Source organism: Physella acuta, unplaced genomic scaffold (genome assembly GCF_028476545.2).
Source record: "Physella acuta isolate Inbredline_101_S28 unplaced genomic scaffold, ASM2847654v3 ptg002696l, whole genome shotgun sequence".
NCBI classification, from domain to species: Eukaryota; Metazoa; Mollusca; class Gastropoda; family Physidae; genus Physella; species Physella acuta.
In genome coordinates, this window is record NW_026734131.1 from 5,001 (window position 1) to 10,000 (window position 5,000).

At 38.9% G+C, this 5,000-nt stretch overlaps 2 non-coding genes across 2 annotated transcripts in view; both read left to right on the forward strand.

Annotated features, from left to right (window-relative positions):
- The first annotated feature begins 3,054 nt into the window (after positions 1-3,054).
- LOC131933987 (5.8S ribosomal RNA) lies at positions 3,055-3,208 on the forward strand. The gene has a single exon (XR_009385379.1). It is a non-coding gene; the product is annotated as a 5.8S ribosomal RNA (ribosomal RNA).
- A 336-nt stretch (positions 3,209-3,544) lies between these two features.
- The window catches only part of LOC131933988 (large subunit ribosomal RNA), a 3,769-nt gene continuing 2,313 nt past the window's right edge, over positions 3,545-5,000 (forward strand). Inside the window, exon 1 of the ribosomal RNA XR_009385380.1 lies at positions 3,545-5,000. This exon is cut by the window's right edge and continues 2,313 nt beyond it. This is a non-coding gene — a ribosomal RNA (large subunit ribosomal RNA).

Consider the following 5,000-nt stretch of genomic DNA (forward strand, 5'->3'; position numbering starts at 1 on the left):
ACGTACGTGCACTACTTTTGCTGGTTCGTTCGATTTTAACCAGCAAAAGTAGTGTATATGCATTTTTTTTCATACGTGCACTACTTTTTGCTGGTTCGTTCGATTTTAACCAGCAAAAGTAGTGCATATGCATTTTTTACATGTGTGCACTACTTTTGCTGGTTCGTTCGATTTTAACCAGCAAAAGTAGTGCACATGCAATTTTTTAACGTACGTGCACTACTTTTGCTGGTTCGTCAAAATTTAACCAGCAAAAGTAGTGCACATGCATTTTTTTCATACGTGCACTACTTTTGCTGGTTCGTCAAAATTTAACCAGCAAAAGTAGTGCACATGCATTTTTTACATTGGATTGCAAACTCGTAGTTATCGAACCCGGAATAAGAATTTTTGCATTGGTTTGACTGACTGTGCAATGATCATGTCGATCGATGTTGATGTTGTGATGAAGCGATAGTTCGGCTAGCACTGTTGTATTGATGCAGTGTATAGCAGTGTGAACATGTTATATGTATGTGTTAGAATGAAAGTTGTTCGAAGCTGCTTCGTCGATTTTCATGATCAACATATATGTTTGTTTGCATGACAAACGAATTTTCATATCGCATGTAATAAAACATCACAAATGGCAATGAAGTGAATGCGGTTGAAAATGTTTCAACATATGCACGAATAACTTCGATACACATCTTGTTGATTGACTCTTCGTGGTTGATCAGTTGATGCTTGTTTGGGCTTGAATGCTTGTAAACGAGTTGTTTAAAGAACAGGAATGTATTTATTCCATGATGTGGGTTGGTTTTGTTTCGTCTCGATGAAACAACGCAAACACACTTTATCATTACATATATACATTTCGTATGTATGTTAATGGTAATGCTATCAACACTGGTCATAATGAAGTGATTTCATTTGACTCTGTTGTGAAACTAAGAGATGTATATGATTATTGTTTTTCAATATCTATACATTCTCGACATAGATAACGAAGCTTTCCGATTGATCTTGTCGGTGGCTTTCCTTTATCTTGAAGATTAAGCCATGCATGTCTAAGTATGAACTGGTTTAAGGTGAAACTGCGTACGGCTCATTACATCAGCTATAACTTTCTTTGATCATAACTCCTAAATGGAATAACCGAGGAAAAGCCTGGGCTAATACATGCGAAAATTCCGGTAGCAATATCGGAATGCTTTTATTAGATCAAAACCTTCTAGTTCTTTCATCGGAACTGTTTGTTGGTGACTCTAAATAACTTTGTGTTGATCGTATGACCTTTGTGTCGACGACATATCTTTCAAGTGTCTGACTTATCAACTTTAGACGGTACATTATATGTCTACCGTGGTTGTAACGAGTACAGAGAATCAGGGTTTGGTTCTGGAGAGGCCGCCTGAGAAACGGCGACCACTTCCAAGGAAGGCAGCAGGCGCGCAAATTACCCACTCTCAAAACGAGGAGGTAGTGAAGAGAAATAACGATGTTAGTCTTTTTTAGGCTGACAATCGGAATGGAAAAACTCTAAAAAGGTTATTGATTAACAATTGGAGGGCAAGTCTGGTGCCAGCAGCCGCGGTAATTCCAGCTCCAATAAGGAAAACTAAAGTTGCTGTGTTTAAAAAGCTCGTAGTTGAATTTCGGGTATTTGTTGCTAGTTGGTCTTTTCGGCCATATTGGTTAACAGATCCTCACTTGCTGGACGGCTGGCGATGATCTTTATCGGTTGTCGTCAGTTGCCAGAACGTTTACTTTGAGAAAATTAGAGTGCTAAAAGCAGGCTCACGCCTATATATATTGCATGGAATAATGAAATAAGATCTCGATTTTATTTCGTTGGTTTTAGAAATTGAGATAATGATTAATAGGATCAGAGGGGGGCGTACGTACTGTGGTGTGAGAGGTGAAATTCTTGGATCGCCACAGGACGAACAGCAGCGAAGGCGTTCGCCAAGAATGTTTTCATTAATCAAGAACGAAAGTTTGAGGTTCGAAGACGATTAGATACCGTCCTAGTTCAAACCATAAACGTTGCCAACTGTCTTTTAGATGCGGTTACTCATATGACTCATCTGGCGGATCTCGAGAAATCTAAGTTTTTAGGTTCCGGGGGAAGTATGGTTGCAAAGCTGAAACTTAAAAGAATTGACGGAAGGACACACAAGAAGTGGAGCCTGTGGCCTAATTTGACTCAACACGGGAAACCTTACTCGGCCAGGACACTTTTAGGATTGACAGATTGAGAGCTCTTTCTTGATTAGGTGGGTGGTGGTGCATGGTCGTTCGTAGTTCGTGGAGCGATTTGTCTGATTAATTTCGATAACGAACGAGACTCCGGCTTACTAAATAGTCTAAAGTTCGCAGGGACTTTTCAAGACTTCTTAGCAGGATAAGTGGCACTTTTTAAGCCACACGAAATGGAGCAATAACAGGTCTGTGATGCCCTTAGATGTCCGAGGCTGCACGCGCGCTACACTGGAGAGTTCAGAATGTTTCTTCCTACTTCGACAGAAGTGGGTAACCATGAAATTCTCTTCGTGACTGGGATCGGAGCTTGCAATTATTCTCCGTCAACGAGGAATTCCTAGTAAGCACTATTTCATCAGAATGTGCTGATTATGTCCCTGTCCTTTGTACACACCGCCCGTCGCTACTACCGATTGAATGTTTTAGTGAGATCTTCGGCTTGGTTTTCCGAGCGGCTTTCGGGTCGTTCGGTTTATATCGAAAAGATGCTCAAACTGGATCATTTAGAGGAAGTAAAAGTCGTAACAAGGTATTCGTAGGTGAACCTGCGTATGGATCATTACCGTTTTTGATTGATATCATATCGATCATAAAACATTTTCAACTTCGCACAATTATTTTTCGAAATAATTGTGTCGCACCATTATGTATTGAAATAAGATAAAACATGTATCATATGAATTTATGGAATCTTCGTGATGAAATAATTCATTTGTTATTATCTTATTTCTAAACCTTTTCCATTCAACAAATCATTGTTGTTTGTCATTGAATATGAATCGAATCTAAAATACAGAAAATAAAATTAACAATTCTGTACGGTGGATCACTCGGCTCGTTATTCGATGAAGAGCGCAGCAAAGTGCGAGAAAGCAATGCGAATTGCAGAACACATTGAGCATGAATAACTCGAACGCATCTAGCAGCCAAGGCTTCAGCCGAGGCTAAATTTGTTTCAGTCTTGTTTACATAACATCAAATTTATTTATTGTTATTCTATGATAATAAATGAATTGCTGGCAAGTTCGATATAGTTTCTTATATCTAGCTTGCAAGACATATTTACACATATAACATGATTATAGATATGGATTTTCTATATATATATGATTGTTATATACGTATGAAACGGAGTTATACACATACACATATAAATATAAATTTTATTGTGTAATCTGTCATAACACGAGAAATCTTTATCATATCCGTGTTATTGATTCTATACAATAGAATTTCATATGTTAAAATGTGAATAATATTTCCATGTTCTATTGAAATGATTTGATCATTTTCTATCGTTTCAAGCTGAAGCAAATTAGATTACTTGCTGAACTTAAGCATATTAATAAGCAAAGGAAAAGAAATCAACTGAGATTGCCTTAGTAATGGCGAATGAACCGGCAAAAGCTCATTGCTGAAGCGTATCAGATTAACTTTTGGTATGCATTGTAGCATTTGGGGTAACTTCTGTAGGACGCCTGTTCGTGTGAGTTCCTTTGATCAGGGCTTTTACCATAGAAGGTGCTAGTCCTATAATCACGAATAGTTGTGTTTTACATTGTCTACCTTTCGAGTAGCGTAGTTTGAGATTGCTACGCCAACGTGGGACGTAAACTTGTTCCAAAGCTAAATATCATAACGAGACCGATAGCGAACAAGTACCGTGAGGGAAAGTTGAAAAGCACTCTGAAGAGAGAGTTAAATAGTACGTAAAACCGTACAGAAGAAAACGAATGGCCGCATTCATCAGATGACTTTGAATTCAATTTGATTTCTCTTGTAATCCTAGTTGATTTGGAACTTCAACAGTCCATTAGCTAGTTATTGCTTGTAATCAGGTGCATTTTCAAAGTATTACTGAACCTGGATCTATAACATATAGCTAGTCGAATCAGCCTATCTTGGTAGCGAGTTTACTCGTGAAGGATATGGTTTGCATAAATAACAAATTCGACTTGGCGTTATAGGTAAACAGACACGTTTTTGATTTCAGTACCTCGTGTACGGCATGTCGTAAGCATTGTTTGTGTTGCATAAGTGACTAATGTCTAACCGGCTTTAGTTTCATTTATGTTGATGCCTAATGTTTTATGGCTGTCAATGAAATCGGCAAGTCTACAGGAGTTTTGAATGCCGAGTTATTCGACCCGTCTTGAAACACGGTCTAAGGAGTTCACTGCATGTGCAAGAGTTCGGCTGTATGAAAAGCCTTGCTCGTAATGAAAGTAAAGAACATTTCACGATGTTTTAAGTGTGATTTCTGTCATCTGGTGCAAATCATGACCATGAACGCAACACTGACAGGTTCTATTGCCGCTGGCAAAGAGCTTAGTAAGAGTATATGCAATGAGACCCGAAAGATGGTGAACTTAATGTGTGTAGAATGAAGCCAGGGGAAACCCTGGTGGAAGTTCGTAGCGGTTCTGACGTGCAAATCGATCGTCAAACATGCATTAAGGGGCGAAAGACTAATCGAACCATCTAGTAGCTGGTTCCGTCCGAAGTTTCCCTCAGGATAGCTGGCGCTCAATTTTCACAGTTATATCCGGTAAAGCGAATGTTTAGAGGCATTGGGCGTAAAATACGCTCAACCTATTGACAAACTTTAAATGGGTATGAAGTTCATTTTTCTACTTCATTGAGAATGAACAGCGAATGTGAGTGCCAAGTGGGCCATTTTTGGTAAGCAGAACTGGCGCTGTTGGATGCACAAAACGTCAAGATAAAGAGCCAGATGGTCTCGCTCATCAGATACC